The sequence below is a fragment of the Peromyscus leucopus genome, chromosome 4 (genome assembly GCF_004664715.2).
Source record: "Peromyscus leucopus breed LL Stock chromosome 4, UCI_PerLeu_2.1, whole genome shotgun sequence".
NCBI lineage: Eukaryota > Metazoa > Chordata > Mammalia > Rodentia > Cricetidae > Peromyscus > Peromyscus leucopus.
In genome coordinates, this window is record NC_051066.1 from 130,386,890 (window position 1) to 130,404,062 (window position 17,173).

A 17,173-nucleotide genomic window follows, 5' to 3' on the forward strand; every position below is an offset into this window, starting at 1 on the left:
ACATGCCAGTCCCTACTGCTGGGGAAAGAATTCACTTTTACAGTGTGTGTGTGTGTGTGTGTGTGTGTGTTTACATATGTTCCACATGTGTATGTCTCAATACAATTTCCTAGAGCCACTTTTCTTCCACCATGTGGCTCCTAGTGAGTCAGTGGGTTCTCGTCCCACCCTCCTCCAAGAAGAGAGTGAGCAGACATCAGAGTGTACAAACACGAGATACTTTATGACCAACTCAGGAGTAACAACCCTTAAACTGGTAAAACAACTTAGGTTGCCTCCAGGGATTGAAATGAACTGAGTCGAACTCTCCATAGCTGATGAGAGGCTGGTGCTTTGAAAATGCTACAGCGCAAAGGCTCTCAGGGCATCAGGTGCCAATCAAGAGCCTTCCCTTTGCCAGGCACGTCTGTGGCTGTGGGAAGCGTTATGGCTCTCTCAGACTTCCTGAGCAGCTGGCCTTTGAAGTGGTTGGTGCTTCCACCTCCAGTGGCTAGAAACTGTTTTGGAGGCCAAGGCAGGAACACGTTCCCAAGTCCTACAGTGGTGGGGAGGGGCAGAGAAGCCCTCGTCACCTCTGAGAAGTCCATCTAGAGCTGTCAAAAGTTATCAACAGGTCCGGGTGTCGGGTGACCATCTGCTTTTCTCCAACCTGGTCCCATTGGGGTCTGGCTGCCAAAAGTTGGGGCCTTGAGTGGCAAGGGGTGGTTTCCCCTGTGGTTTCCTTGGCCCCAGGCTTGAGTTTCAAGCCCATCCACCACAGCACCCCAGAATCCACATCTAGCAAGAAGCCCAACACCTGAGGCCCTTGCCCCCCACATCATGGTTGATCAAACTCGGGTCATCAATCTTGGCGGGAAAGTGACATTATCCACTGAGCCATCTGGAGTCCACTTTTATGGAGCAGGCACCAAGCGGCACTCTACTGTCCTGCAAGACTCCATCTCCAGGGACATGGAGGCTCCATGTCTCCTAAGTTATAAAGCTTTGTGAGCAGAGTCCGACACTCAGGTGCCAGTCAGGCTCCACGGCTCCAGTTGCTTGCTGCCCGCAGAAAACTCATGCCCTCCAGACATTTTTAAAGCTGGATTTCTAACACAGGCTGGCTTCACATAACCTCCCTGTGACACCACAGATGACCTTGACTTTCGGATCCTCCTGCCTCCACCTCCTTGATGCTGGGATCATAAGCATCCCAGCATATCCGGTTTATGTGTTGCTGGAGCTCGAACCCAAGGCTTGGCTCATGCTGAGCAAGTGCTCTACCAACTGAACTACAGCCTCAGCCCTACTTCCAAAAGAAATTGATTCTGAACGCTGATTAGTGCCCAGCCAGGTACTGTGATGCGCTCATCACTCTCCCAGTCAGCACAGCACGCCATCCTGCATTAACTGCTTCCTCCCTGTCTTAGGTTTCCATTGCTGGGACAAAACACTGGCCAGAAACAACTTGGAGAGAAAAGGGGTTATTTCACCTCAAAGGTTACAGGCCATCATTGAGGTGAGTCAGGTCAAGAACCTGAAGCAGAGACCATGGAGGGGTGTTGCTTACTGACCCGCTTCCCGTGGCTGGCTCAGCTTGCTTTTTTTATACAACCCAGGACCACTATGCACTAACCCAGGGTGCATCATTCACAGTTGTTTGAACCATCCCACAACAATCATTAATCAAGGAAATTCCCCCACAGACTTACCTACACACCAATCTGATGGAAGTATTTTCTCAGCTGAGGTTCCTTCTTCCCAGATGATGTGGGCATGTGTCAAGATGTCAAAAAAAAAAAATCCAACCAGGACAGTTCCCAAAGAGTTGTAGACTTACGACAAAAATATAAGAGACCTTTGTGGTCAATATATAATAAATATAAGAGACCTCGGTGGTCAAGAACCTGCTGAGCGGGCCCAAGGCCCCAGGTTCCACCCTCCGTGCTAATCTTAGGCGGGTAATTCACCAGACTATGGATCGAGATGATGGTGGTGGCTGGGTTGTAATGATTGGGTGGTGATGGTTCGGCCATGGTGAGCCTCCATGCTGCTTCGATGGGGACCTATGAAGTGCTCTACAACAGACAGCCAGAACAAGAAACTGGCTGAACACATTTGTGTCAACACGCAGGAACCAAAGAGAGTTAATTGCGAGTGAGAAAAGGTTTAAAGAGATGTTCCTCTAAAGGGAGCATGGACCTTCAGCTAGTGATGGCTGCCCTTGAAGCTGCCCAAGGTTGCCTAGCTTTGTGAGCATGCTGCACCAAAACATGCACAGACACATCTGTGACTTCCCACAACACTGGAATTTATTGAATAATAATAAATTTATGGGCCATATCGGTTTTGTTGGCTGCAGTTTGCCAAATACTCATGATTTCTCATGATCGTTGGCCACTGGCAAGCCAAGGTCTTTTATTCCAATCTCAATTATTAATATTGACTCTTAGATTATGTTTCACATAGTATTAAACCATATCTGCGTATGTGTATATATGTAGATTATAGAATGGCTGTGAAAGGATTAAGGGGCCACAGAGGTCAAAGAATTCAACGAAGCTTAACTAGAAGTTGAGACAGAGAATCGATGCAAATTCGTAGAAAGTCACTGCAAGTGATTAGATAAGACATTATGAACTAGTTGGAAAGCTGCTGGCGGCCACAGAGTCAAGCCACAGAGTTGAGTCAGCAGGATCACAGGGCTGTGAGGGTGAAATTCAGGACTAGGTCCTGATGGATGGATAGGTGTCAGGGACCCCACAAGCCTCAGCAGGGAGGTGATCGGCATGAGGTAAAGAACAAAACTCCAGTCAGTTCCATCTTTGTAGGCACTGGGTCAAAGCCTCCAGGGTCTGACCTCATGGTTTATTCCTCTTACATATTTAAGCACAGTAAAAGTTTGGGAAGGGGTTTCCACATGACAATTATCACAACAAAGCTTTAGGCATAGCGACATAAAAACTCCCTAGCAAGGTGGCAGAGCACCTGTGTGACCTTTTACAATGAGTTCTACTGGCTGATAAACAGAGCTCAGGCCTGGGCCTGGAGTAAGGATCTGTGATAAGTGTAAGGATGGATTCTATTGGTGGAGGATGCAAAGTACATGGGGCCTCTTGCATAGGGATGGGTTCTATTCATTGAGAGACAAAGCTCGGAATTAAGATTAGGGTCTAAACAATGCTTGGGTTATTGGGAGGATTCCGGTGGAGGCTGGCTCCTAAAAGACAAGCAAAGGGTCACCAGATTGTCTGACCACTGTCACTCTGGCATTCCAGGTGACCGGGCATCAATTCATCTCCTTCCTTTGAAGAAAACAGGCCATGTGATCGACAATTCTGGTTTCTCTAATGCTTCCTCTAAGCTGTGCTTCCTACACAGGTCAGCAGGTTTGGGTCAACAGGTAGATGATGGGCAGGTGGGCTGCTGAGTACAGGGGTGAGTGGATGGGTGAGTGGGTGGATGGACAAATGGACGGCAATTTGAGTGAGCTGAATCAAGCAGTGGGGGGCAAGCTGTGCTGAAGCTCTGGGGGACGTCAGAAGTCTTCTGCCTGTTGAAGTCCTCTGCCTGTTGGTGACTTGATACACACAATGAGTATTTAGATGACATGTCCAGGCCTGTGATCACTGCCATCACAGTGGTAGATGTTCTTCTCTTCATGGGGTCCAGGTGAGAATGTTGTGCTCTTTGTTAGTCTACGGTGTTTAAAGTCCTCCCACCTGACTTTTCGGATACGATTTTAATATACTACTATGCACATGTGTTCCCATCTACTTTGATAAGCTGATAGATGGCATCGTTTTCTTTTAAGAATATTGTACATCATTCTGTGCTTGTGGTTGGTGCAGAACCAGTGCTGTGTTTGTGTACAGGGAGATGAAGGGTTAGTCTGCCTCTGCATTTGCATTCAAAGTAGAGCCAAATGTTGACTTGAACAATGGAGTCATTCAGGGCAAGGCACTGTCGGAAGCCATTGTCTTACAATAAAAAGAAACTTGGTGCATCACACAACCCAATAACCCTCATGTTACCCCTGAACCCCTAGACAGGTAATATCAGGTAAAAATGGTAATTTTTGTTTTCAATGCTGGGGCTTTGTTCTCTGTCTTAGCAGTTTACCCAGGACTCCTCTCTAAATGAGTAACCAGTCCTGGTTGGAATGCTCAAAGCCAAAAGAGTCATCGTTATCAGCCCAGCCTTGGGAATTACCTACCCTGTATGCATGACATTGAGAGTCCTCACCTAAGACATCTGAGTTTAAAATCTATGACTCAGTGCTTGTAAACTGTGGCAGCTGCAGTCATGTGATGAACCATCCTGCCTCCACCTTAGGCTTAAAAGCCATCTTATAGTAAAGACAAATTAGGTCCATTCCTGTTTATCATTAAACCTGTTTCTCAAGGATTGGGCTATGACCCACCTGAAACCTTAACTACAAATGGCTCTGTACTGCCTGTTCCAGAAATGGCAATCATGCCTGTGTTTCAAAAAGTTGTTTATAGCCAGGCTGGAGAGAGGGCACAGATGTTAAGAGCACTGGCTGCTTTTCCTAGAGATCGTGGGTTCAATTCCCAGCAACCACATGGTGGCTCACAACCATCTGTAATGAGATCTGGTGCCCCCTTCTGGCATGCAGACATACATGCAGGCAGAACATTGTATACAAAATAAAGGGGGGAAAGTTGTTTATAACCATCTAGCAACCCTACCTTTGTTTTAAAAAGGTTGTTATGGTGTCTTAGTTAAGTTTTTATTGCTGTGAAAAGACACCATGACCACGGCAACTCTTAGAGAGAAAACATTTCATTGAGGTGGCTTACAGTTCAGAGGTTCAGTTCATTATCCTCATGGTGGGAAGCATGGCGGCTGGGAGTATGGCAGGATGCAGGCAGACATGGTGCTGGCTAAATCTTGACCAGAAGGCAGCAAGAAGTTGACTAAGACACTGGGCGGTATCCTGAGCATAGGAAACCTCAAAGCCATCTCCAACAGTGACATGCTTCCTCCAACAAGGCCATACCTCTAATGCCACTCCCTATGTGTGGTGATATTGTATTCCCCAAAATATTGTGCACCCTAATAAACTTATCTGGGGTCAGAGAACAGAACAACCACTAGATATAGAGGCCAGAAAATGGTGGCACACACGCCTTTAATCCTATCACTTGGGAGGCAGAGATCCATCTGGATCTCTGTGAATTTAAAGCCACACTGGAAACAGCCAGGTTTGATAACTCAAACCTTTAATCCCAGGAAGTGAGCCTTTAATCCCAGGAAGTGATGGCAGGAAGTAGGAAGGTATTTAAGGGATGAACTAGAGCCTGGTTAAGCTTTTTAGGCTTTTGAGCAGCAGTTCAACTGAGAGGCATCCAGTCTGAGGAAACAGGATCAGCTGAGGAATTTGCAAGGTGAGGTAGCTGTGGCTTGTTCTGCTTCTCTGATCTTTCAGCATTCACCCCAATACCTGGCTCCAGGTTTGTTTTTATTAATAAGACCTTCTAAGATTCGTGCTACACCTATGAGATCATGGGTGTTAATTACATTCAAACTGCCACATATGGCTACCTTGTTCTGACTACCTTGTTATGCCCACCTTGCGACCATGTCTTTGTTTCAGGAGAGACTACCTTGCTAGGCTTGTGTTCTGCTCATGTAACCCCGCCTATTTTGCCAGCCAAATCCCCCACTTGGAAAACCACTACTCCTGAGCTATAAAAGCCTTGTCTTCCTCACTTTCAATGGTGACCTCTCGAACCCCACCTTAGGCAGCCCATGTACATGAACAAAAAAGCTTGCTTTAATTAATTGCTTGCTTTAACTAATTTGGCCATGATGACTTGGGCCAGTGGTCTTTCTCCTCCTATCTTTGGGATTAACACATGCTCTGAGGCTCAGAGAGATGCACTGCTCCCCCGACAAACCTCATCCCACCTGACACTGAAGCAGAGAAAGAATGGCTTACCCAGAAAGGATAAGGACTCATGGAAAATAACTGGTAGACACAGCAGGGGATATAAGATTCTGTCACCCCACACATAGCACAACATTAGCGAGGGACTTCATGACTCATGGCATCTCAAAAGACAGGCATCAACCATTCTAGTCACGTGTGCCTTTTGGGAACAAAAAGAAAAAGAGAGAGAGAGAAGAAAGAAAGAAAGAGAGAGAGAGAGAGAGAGAGAGAGAGAGAGAGAGAGAGAGAGAAAGGAAGGAAGGAAGGAAGGAAGGAAGGAAGGAAGGAAGGAAGGAAGGAAGGAAGGAAGAAAGAAAGGAAGGAAGGAAGGAAGAAAACATGAAGTCCTCAGTCCAAAAAGTCCTAACATCCTGTCTCCACTGCTCCTGTAACACTAACTAGGCCACCGCCTCTCCTTCATCTTGTGCAAAGCATGGGCACATTCTGAGGAAAAGACTGACACCTGAGTGCTCTCCACTACTTCCTTGTTATAGATGTCAACATCGTTTGGTGTTTGCTGACACCTCTCAAGATGAATAAGGGCCTCCTCACTCAGGCTGCAAGAATTCAAGAGCTTGTTCTCTTAGGATAGACTTCTCCCTTCTGAGTCTCCACAGCCTCAAGAATATCCTGAGGAGAAGGTCGCTTACAGTATGAGCTGTGAACTCTTAAAAATTCTCTTCAAACAAGAAAGCACAGTATCTTAATGCCACACGGCTTGGGTCCTGGAACCCTGATTAAGGGTGGGGATGGAATGAAGAAAGAACAGACATATGGAAGCTGGGACCGGGTGGGGTTCTGCTCCCACCACGGCCTGAAACCTCTGCATGTTTATTAGGTACAGCGCAGGGGGAGGGGTTGGCTAGTCCACAGGCGGTCTCTGTAGGGAGCAGTTGCAGACCATAACGTCCCGGAGGAGGAAGCTGCAGTTACTAGTCTTTGCACACACTGACCAATAGTCTATAAACACTCAGGCTCAGACCCCAATGAAAGCTTTGCCATTTCTCTTGAGTCTGGGTAACAGCTTTGCCAATTTCCCATGAGTTGATTGGCCCTGGAGTACTCAACATGCCTGTGCCCATGTCAAAATACACATCTACCCAAGACTTCACTCACTCAGGGCTTCCTCGGCTCCCTACATATTAACCTCTTTAAAGCTGTAAGTTCCATTTATAATCCCCCCAGCAACTGTAACATTACTTTATGCTCTGGTTTGCTTCGTTATTTTTCTTTCAGGCACTGTTATATAGTCACATATACTCCCTGATTACAATCTCATTCTGTATTCCTATATTTTTTTCCATTGGCTTCCTTCTTAGGACTGTTCTTTAGTGTTTTGTCATAGTCTCAGAATACCACCCTCAGTTCTTACAAAACAAAGTAACAATAATTACCCAAACAGTCTTGCTTTTAAGCACAGAATGATGAAGACGGCTGTCTGACAGAACCAAACGGCCCTTGAGAGTCGGGCAGCACACAGGAGAAAGCCGTGCCACCGTGAGGCAGAGCACTGTGCGCATGCATCTACCTGACACCCAGGGCAAGGTGTGCCCTCAGTCTTCCACGGTTTGCACGCCCATAAATCTGTGCTTGATTCTGCAGTAGGTTTTGATGATTTGTTTGCATTGTAGTTACCAGGCACCTCGTGAGAGAAGAAAATATAAAAGCCATGTTGGCTTTGGGGTCAGTCCTGGGGTCAGGCAAAACCATCTGCCGATGCTTTATTGCTTCTGTATGGTTTGATGTCTCCTCTCATACAGAAAGATTCAAGAGAAAGCCAAGATAAACGCCTAAGTGCACGTGGCCCTCAAGTTGGGCTGACTCCTTTCCCAGATGCGAACTTTCAGTTTTCTGGGAATCTCACCAACAAGACTCTAAACTTGGCTTACAGTAAAGTGTGTCTTAATTTCCTTGTGCACCCCCTGTGACCTATGGTTTTACCTTACCAGCTGTAATCCTGTCCAGTGTACCTTGGGAGCTAGCCTATGACCTCGTTTACCGAAAAGGAAAAAATAGAAAGGAGCTGAGAAAGTGGCTCAGTGGTTAAGAACACTTGCTTCTCTTGCAGAGGAGCTGGGCTTGGTTCCCAGCACTCACTTGATAGGTCCCAGCATCCACACGATGGTTCACATCAGCTCTAACTTCAGTTCCAGGGCATCTGACACCCACTTCTGGCCTCCTTAGGTGCCAGGCACACATGCATACAGGCAAACACTCACATATAAAAAACAAAAACAAATAAGTACTCTTTAAAACAGTGGGAAAGGTCTTCCGAAACCCTTTGAAGGATGTAACGAGAAGCCACCAAAACAGTATATCACTTGAGCACAATTCTCTCAGGAGAAGCCTGTGCTCTCACACTTGGCTGCCCCATCCTTTTCCTAAGAACTTCAATCCCCACCTTAGACACACATGCAAAAGCTGTTTCCTGATAAAGTCCGCACCCAGCCCTGCTTCCTCCTGGCTCCTCATGAAATTCTTTCCTGGACATAGTCAAGAATCTGACTTCACAGGAGTAGAGGTCTCCAACGAGAACTGTTACAGGCACCATGTGGAGCTGTGGCCCTGCCACTGGCACTCCAACATGGGACTCTCCAGGCTTTCAACACCAGACTGGGACTACCTAAGCACTTAGCCTCACGTCTGAGCAGCTACCGGCTTCTCTGCCTCTTCTGCATGCAGACAGCCATTGCTGACTACCTAGCCAATCTGAAAAATTCTTCCTTTGTGGTCAACATTCTTTATGGTTCTGTTCCTCTAGAAAACCATGCCTAACACAGTCAGAATGTAAAACTAAAATATGTGCCCACAGATCCAGAAATTCTGCCCCCAGAGAACCTACCTCACCTGTACCCAGAGCTAGCTGTCAACAATGGGACTGTTGGAAATAAGAATGCCCTTCCCCAAGGGAGGAAAAACTGCAGTCGGGATATAATATATGAGAGAAGAATAAATTAATTAAAAAAAAAAAAGAATGTCTTCCTCTCAGAACACAGTGTCAAAGTTGCAGCTGAAATATGACACTGGAATGCTGAGGGGGAAGTGATGTCATGTGGTTAGATGGGGGAAGGGAAGGGAATCCCCAAGACATGCCCCCAGAGGCAGAAGACCAGGGACAGAAGCTTGGAGTCCTGTGTCCTGGGAGCAAACAGGTAAGCTCTTCTCTGCAAGGCCAGTAGGCCGGTGCTGGCAGTGATTGCAACTGCAGGGAGCAGAGTGGGCTGGGCCAAGGAGTTTGTCTGCAAGGCACTCCATCTCCGGTTACTCCAGTGGAGATTTATCCAGCAGCTGAGCCGCTCTCCCCAAACATTTTGTAAAACAAGTATCTAGGACTGGGCCACTGGCTCAGTTGGTCATGTGACTGCGTAACCCTGGGTTCAATCCCCAGCACTGCATAAACTGATTAGAGTGACCTCACACCCAGGAGGTGGAGGCAGGAGGGTCAGAAGTGTAATGTCATCCTTGGCTATATACGGAATCTAAGCTGAGTCTGGGCTACATGAGGCTCTGTCTCAAAAATAAACAAACAAATCCTAAATCTCCATACCTGCACACAATTTGAACTGTGCAGTGGGCACACACCCATACAACTGCTACGCTGTAATTAGTGGTTTGCTCTGCTTGCCAGCTCACAGTGTGTCTACCCACCCTGTCTGTCCTTCTACCCATGTATATATGTGCACCACATGCATGCAGTGCCTACAGAAGCCAGAAGAGGGCATTAAATCACCAGAAGCCAGAGTTACTGGTAGTTGTGAGCCACTACGTTGGTGCTAGGAAGGGACCCAGGTCATCTGCAAAGGCAACCAGTGCTCTTAACTACTGAGCCATCTCTCCAGCCTGTAGCCTGTATTTTTAATTTTAAGGTAAATTTTATACACAGTGAAATGTACATATCTTTAAGTATAACTGTGTACTACTTTGGGGAAGATTTATGTGTGTCAGTGTGGTATGTGTATGTGATATATATATACATGTATGTGAAGGTATGTATGATGGTTTGAAGGACTCATATATTTAAATGTGTAGTCACCAAGGAGTAGCACTATTTGAAAGGATTAGAAGGATTAAGAGGTGTGGCCTTGTTGGAGAAAATGTGTCACTGAGGATGGACTTTGAAGTTTCATGTCAAGCCCATGCCAAGCTCAGAGTCTCTCTTTCAGCCTATAGATCAGGTTATAAATCGTAGCTACTTCTTCTCCAGCACCATGCACGCCTACAGCCATACTCCTGACGCCATGCTCCCTGCCGTGATGATAATGAACTAAACTTCTAAAACTGTAAGCAAGCCCCCAATGCTTTCTTTAAATAAGAGTTGCCTTGGTCACGGTGTCTCTTCACAGCAACAGAACAGTGACTAAGACAGTGTGCATGCCCGTGCATGCACACAGAGACTAGAGGAGAATGTTGAATGTCTATTAGTCTGCCATGTTCCTTTGAGACAGAGTCCACTGAACCTGGAGCTCGGATGGCAGCTGGCAAGCACTAGCCATCCCCCTGTGTCCACCCCATCCCTTCACCCTCCCACATCTCTGGGGTTACAGGTACTCACACTCTGCCTTTTATATGGATTCTGGAGGTGTGAATTCAGACCCTCAGCTTACACAGCAAGTGTTCTTACCCCCTGAGCCATCTCTCCAGCCCTCGCACATCCATTGTGTTTATACTTGTCTTTTCTTAAACAGTTTGAGTTCAGGGACACTGCCCCACTTTCAGCCCACACCTCTGAGCCCCCTCTGAGTATCAAATCAGTGGGTTTTTTTTTCTTATGAATAGCACATGTTATTCAGAGAGAGAAGATTTATTGTGATTGTCCACCATGTGGCAATGTGTATGGGGGACAGAGTGGGCATGAGTTGACTTGGCCATGTACCTACCACTCATGGGACAGGGAAGGGCAGACAATCACACATAAACACTGGAGTTACATTGTCTGAGGAGCCCACCAAATGGAAAGAAGTTCGGGGAGGCAGTCTTTAAAGTCCCTTAAGAGGGGGACAACCAAAAAGATTCCTAAATAGCAGAGGATCCCAGAAAGCCTCTCACTTTGACAGTGAACCTGTCTCCCTAACTCTGTCACAAGAACGACCCTTCCTCGCAGGGAAGGTGAGGATTAATAGAGGTGGGATGTGTGTCCCTGTGGGAAATGCAGGCAACAAGTGCGGGCACTGTCTCCACTGCATCTGCTGCAGCTATACATGCTGTTAAATCCTAGATCCTGCTAAGTGGTGCTCTGGGTGCTAGAGATACTGTGAATCCCACGGTGTCTTCCTCATGGAGTTCATGGTCCAGACGGTGAGACAAAGACAGAACAAAGTGCCTGGAGCTGCAGGGAGACTTTCTAGAAAGGACCTCATGACACTGAGAACAGCATGACTTCTTGCTGGGATATCAGTGTCTGCTGAGGCTTGGAGGCGGGGAAGATACCTAAGCCGAGCTCTCAGTCTCTGTCTATCTGTCTCTCTTTCTCTGTGTCTCTCTGTCTCTGACTCTTGAACATCTGTCCTCCTGCCTCCAGTTCAAACTCAGGGCTTGTGCGTGTTAGTCAAGTCTTCTACAAACTCTACCAAGCTACACCCCAGCTCTTAAGCTGAGTCTTAAAAAAATCAATGGGACATCTCCAGATCAGTGTGGCAAGATGCATTTCAGAAGAGAAAACCACTATATAAGAGCAAAGGAAAATGAGTTGCTTGGTCACACATAGCAGAACTATTCACATCAATGTAGGAGGGACACATGGGAAATTCAAGACCAGGCAAAGATGGGCTGAAACATGGAGGACTGGAATAATAAGTTAGGAGCCAAACCTTCTCCTGAGAGACACAAAGAGCCAGTGGCAAGGTTTGGTGTAAAGATGGCATTATCACACTCACAAGGACGGACATTATCAAATGTTAGTGAAGGAATGGGCTGACAGAACACTGCAGGTGAAAGTATAGAGTGGCACCACCACTTTGGAAGGTTCTGGAAGTTTCTTATATAGCTAATCATACACCTGGCCCTATGACCCAGAAATTTCATCCCAGGAGAAATGAAAACATATTTACAAATTGACTTGCATGAAACATTTATAAAAAGTATACAGACAACTGCTCAGGGGGCCACTTGAAAGAAGAATGAATGAGCACATTTTGTCAAGTTCATACAATGGGAGACTGTGCCCCTGTCAAAAGGATCGGCTGCAGTCCAGATGCTACCTAAACATTATCAGTGATAACTCATGGGTGAGCATGACTGAGATGCACATGTGTGCTTGAAACTCTAGAATAGACTAGACTAATCTATGGTGGAAAAAGGTTAGATCCTATCCCTGCAGTGGGAGCTCAAGGGATACTGCCTGGGAAGGGTTGCTGGGGACCTCTCTGGAGTGATAGTGACATTCTCAATCTTGACAGGGGGTGGTTACATGGGAATATGCTTTTGTCAATACCGAACAAGCCACACTTTGCATTTGGTTTTTCTCTATGGCACTTAACTAATCTGATGTCCTGCAGGATGATGGTAAATGTCAACCATGCTGTCGTGAGGGGCATCACACAGGCTGCACAGTCCCTGGGAATGTTTTATTGGTTCCAGAAAGTTCTCTTGTCTAAGGTTTGGTACCAGCTGTGTCAGGTGCTGCTGCCAATCTCCCCAGGGGTCTATTCCCACCACACTTTATGTCTGTGTGCCTGCTTTTGTCTCTGGGGAGCTTTGATAAAGGCGACTCATCTTTCATGCTGGCCCCACCCATTCTGAACATCATTCGGACTGTGAATTTTAAACCCTCCCAGTCTCCAGTTACTTTGAGGCCCAAAGGGTGGTGTTGAATTCTACAGCAGGTACCTGGCTTTGATTTCCCCAGGATCAGCTCAGTGGGGTGGCAGAGGTGACTAATCAGATGAACCCGGATATTGAACAAAGAAAGCCATATGATAGCCATCTCCAAGCTGAAACCAGACTGTTAACAAATATTGAACTCCAGGCTCTAAGCACCACCAGAGTACAGAGGGAAAGGGTACAGACATCTGCAGCTTTCTCTGAAATACCTCAACAGTACCATAGGCAGATGGCAGGGAATGAAGCAAGCAGAGACAGGTATCCATAGCGACACAGCAGCACCTGATACATTGTTCGAAAAGGTCTGTAGTAAGTTCCTAGGGTTTAGGGAAGACAGCTCTGGTTAGTGACAAGAAATCAATCTGACAGGCTGGGGGGAAGTCAGGGAGACCTGTGAAGAATAAATGAGGAGACCTGAGGGACGGCCTGGGCAGCAGAGAGAAAGGAGAGGTAGCCAGAGGCACCATTTGTGGGAGGTCTGAGGGGACACACAGAGGTGAAGAATGACCCGAAGTCAGGTCTACTCTAGAGAAATGGAACAGTCTCTGTCAGAAGCAGCAGAGAGGAATGAAGAGGGATGGGGGTGGGAGAGGCACACCGAAAGAGAGCAGGGGGTCACAGCCAGTCCCCCACTCCCTCCAGTGATCCTGGCTCGCCTTTATCAAGGGTTGAACTCCTGATTGCCTCATTCTCCTGGATGACCTGGTGACAGAATGAGTAATTGTTAGCACAGAAACCCCACCCTGTGAAGGGGGCCATGAGGGAGGTTCCCCTGTGCAACCCTGTTGGCCCCCAGGAGGTCAGGTCAAGCAAACATCAAGATGTTCAAAGCCTTGGGAGGACCCAGGCTGAAGTACAGGTGAGGGAACCCACTTCCCTTGGGCCTCAGAGACTCTGCTGCTGCTGGACACAGCATCCCAAGGTGAGAGACTGCAATCCTGGTGTTACGGGCTTGGGATGTCCTCAAAACATCGCTGGTGCCGGAGATCTGGGGGAGGGTTTTCTGGAATCTATGGCACTGCCGGGTGGCACTGTGGCACCAGGTGGCACTGTGGCAGTCAGGTGGCAGTGCTTTCCATTCCTACTCTCTCAGTCTTTGTGATGATAACTCAGAGAAAAGCTGGACATGGTGTTCATGTGTTTTCAACAACGTCTCCAACCATGCATTAACTCTCCCGTTGGAGAGGAGAGAGCAATGGCCCAGAGTGTGGCTCAGTGGTGGAGTGCGGCTCAGACCTGGCTTCTGGGTTCAATCCCCAGCACTGGGGTGGGGGAGGCATTGGTCGCCAGAGGTCACTAGCATGCTTCTGTTTGCACTGAAGTGGAGAAAAGTCATTTCATCTCTCTCTCTCTCTCTCTCTCTCTCTCTCCTCTCTCTCTCTCTCTCTCTCTCTCAACAAATGTTCACCCACACCCCATTCACACATGTCCAGGTACCCATGTGGGGCTGCACAGATAAAAACAGCAAAAGCAAAGGACCCGGCACCCATCACACCGTAAATGGCCACTAAGTTGGTGATCACCACCACTGCCATCACTGTGGCCCTACTGTAACTTTCTGTTGATGGAAAGTGGCGTTCTTCACTTTAGGAAGTGAGACACAATTTCCAGCTGGGCGGAGAACATTGAACTTATTCAAGTTTTCCAAGGTGGCTTCATGGGCCAAAATGCATGCTGATAATTGGGAATCTCAGCAGTTGGTAGGTGAGGGTCCTTTGAGGAGGTGGTGAACAGGAAAAGATGCACCTAAACACAGGTGTCAGCAGACCCTGGCAAGAGGACAAGAGTGCAAGTATTGGCGTCACAAAGAACTAAGTTCAAATCCCGGCTTCCTATCCTAGTCACTGTGTGACCTTGAATAAGTGTAACTCAGCACATCTAGGTCTCCATCTGTGCAGTGGGGTTTATAACTTAACCAGCAGGCTCAGGCCCAGCCTGCGGCTGGTGAGCATTCAGAGACGGCAGGACCAGTCTGTTTGGCGTGCCAGGTACCCCCTCCCTTCTGTGAATAAGCAACCCCCAAAGCTGTTTGTAAACCCAAATACATGAAAGTTAAACAGGAAGAGATGGGTGCATGTGTGGTGTGTGTTGGGTGTAGGGGCCATCCAGTTTTCAGTGGGACTAAAACCTCATAGACCCCCCACAGCATCCTGATGGCCTCTCCAGTTGCCTCCTTGTTCTAGTCCTCACACTGAGAAGATAGAGTAGTGTGGTTTTACATCAGTTTGTGCATTTCTAGTTCACTCCGTCTTGCCCAGAGACCTTAATCCAGGAGAATGTGCCCCCTGCTATGTCCAAGGCATACAGAACTCTGTCACATAGAGAAGTGCATACATCTGCTGGCTAGCCAGCTCGGCTCTTGGCTGGATCTCTCTCTCTCTCTCTCTCTCTCTCTCTCTCTCTCTCTCTCTCTCTCTCTCTCTCTCTCTCTTAGACTTTTAAAGAAATAGAAATTTCAGGAGGGGATGCTGCTGCACATGAACTCCTAAGATCACATAGTGAAGTCTCCCTCCCTGGCCTGCCCTGGGCTGCTGGTGGGCCCTTCCCCGGTCTGCCCTGGAGCAGAGTGGAAGCAGCTGCCCTCAGAGTCTATCTCCACCAAGGCTAACCAGGGGAGGAAGGTGAGGCTAACCTCAGCACGCTTCCAAACTGAAGCTCTCAATCTGAGTGACTCCTCTGCTCAGAAGCATCCTCATCGCAGAAATCCCCCCTTTCCAAAGGCCCCCAGCACACACAGCCACACCTCTGGGAGTATTCCCAGAAGTCTGGACTTTGCAGACCACTGGGTTTTTTCCTTTTTCCAGCTGTGGATGTGCACAGCAATCTCAGCACGTGCAGTATTGATGTCAGGGCTGCTCAGGCTGAGAGTCCCTGGCCTTGGGGCTGTAGAGGTGGCTCAGCTTTTTAGAGCACTGTTGTTCTCACAGAGGACTAGTGCCCATGTGGTAGTTAACAACCACAGGAAACCCTAATTCCAAAAGATCCGATGCCCTCTTCTGGCCTCCACAGGCACCAACATGCATGTGGTTTGTGTACATTTAGGCAAAACATTTGTACACATAAAACAAAACAAATTTAAAAAAAAAAATTCCCTGGGTCCAGGCCCTGCTCTAAGACAACACCTTAAGCTTTCCAAGCCCATGCCCCAGAAGTTCTACTCAGTCAAGGTTAGACGTAGCTGGGTGCCCAGAGTTGGGACACTGAGACCCTCTGTCAGGCCCAGGCTGTATCACAGAGAGGCGAGACATGTATCCAGGGCCACATAATCGGGAGGGGTCACCTGCTTTATCCAGGTGCCCAAACCTTGCTCTCCATGGGGCCTCAGCTCTGTCCTGGCCTCTGTGATGGCATCTAGAGATGCATAGGAAGAGAGAAAAACACTAGAAGGGGAGAGAGGGGTAGAGAGAGAGACATGGGACCAGGGAAGATAGGTATGAGAAAGAAAGGAAGAGAGGAGAGAGGCTTGGAGAAACCAGACACAGAGAGGGCAAACTAGGCCTAGAGATAGAACAGCAGTCCTCAAGGCACGACTCAGGGAGTCAGAATCCCACCCAAGGAGGTTCTGGTGCAAACTAAGGCATCCCAGGATGAGCCAGGGGCCCCTACAATCTACCCTACGCTTGCCACAGGGCTCAGACAAGCTCCTAGGCTCACTGTTTTGCTCCTGAGGGACCCCACATGAAATACCTCCCCCCCATGCCCAGTTCTTAGTTATTACCTTCTTCCAGCCCAGGGCAAAGGTCACCACTTCAGAAGCTGTCTCTAATCCAGCCTCCTCTCATGCACCTGTTCCGGAGGCCTCACCAGAGATTCTGGGGACAGTCACCCCCTAGATGGGTGCCAACCTCCGTCAGTGCTGATGTGTGTTTTCACATTGCCTGTGCGTCCCACACTCTCAGGCCCTGACAACAAACAGTCCCCATGCCAACCTCCGTGCTAACATGCCACACTTGACCTGGACTCCTTGCAGCGGACAAATGCATCACACTGTTCCAGCTCCTGTCCTTAAGGCACCCAACCTCCATCTTCCTCTGATAACGTGCTGCCAGGGGGGGAAGGAAGCCCCAGCACCAAGCCCCACCACTGCCTACTGTGAAAGGCCACTTAGCACCTGCCAGGACCTGTGAGCCTCATCAGGGCAGGGCCCTGGTCCTCCTTTCCAGGCAGGGCTGTGACAGAGCCTGGCTTAGCCACGGTTTATTTGCCCTCAATTTCGTCTATTCCTGCCCCACAAAAGAGAGATTATGCCCAGAAGCTTCCAGAACGGGGGTTTCCGGGCTGATGTAACTGAGCTTTTGTTGTGCTTATCAGTGGTAGTGTGGCAAAGTTTCCAGCTAACCTGGAGTGGGTGGGCCTATGACTCAGGCCCTGGGAAAGGGAGGCCTTCCTGCACTCCTTGACCTCTGCCAACCTCCTTCT

General features: G+C 48.1%; 1 protein-coding gene across 1 annotated transcript in view; it reads left to right on the forward strand.

Moving 5' to 3' along the window:
* Nucleotides 1-13,578: 13,578 nt before the first annotated feature.
* The window catches only part of Bpifb1 (BPI fold containing family B member 1), a 33,436-nt gene continuing 29,841 nt past the window's right edge, over nt 13,579-17,173 (forward strand). Inside the window, exon 1 of the mRNA XM_037205327.1 lies at nt 13,579-13,676. The gene's annotated coding sequence lies outside the window, so the exon portion shown is untranslated. The remainder of the gene's footprint in view (nt 13,677-17,173) is intronic.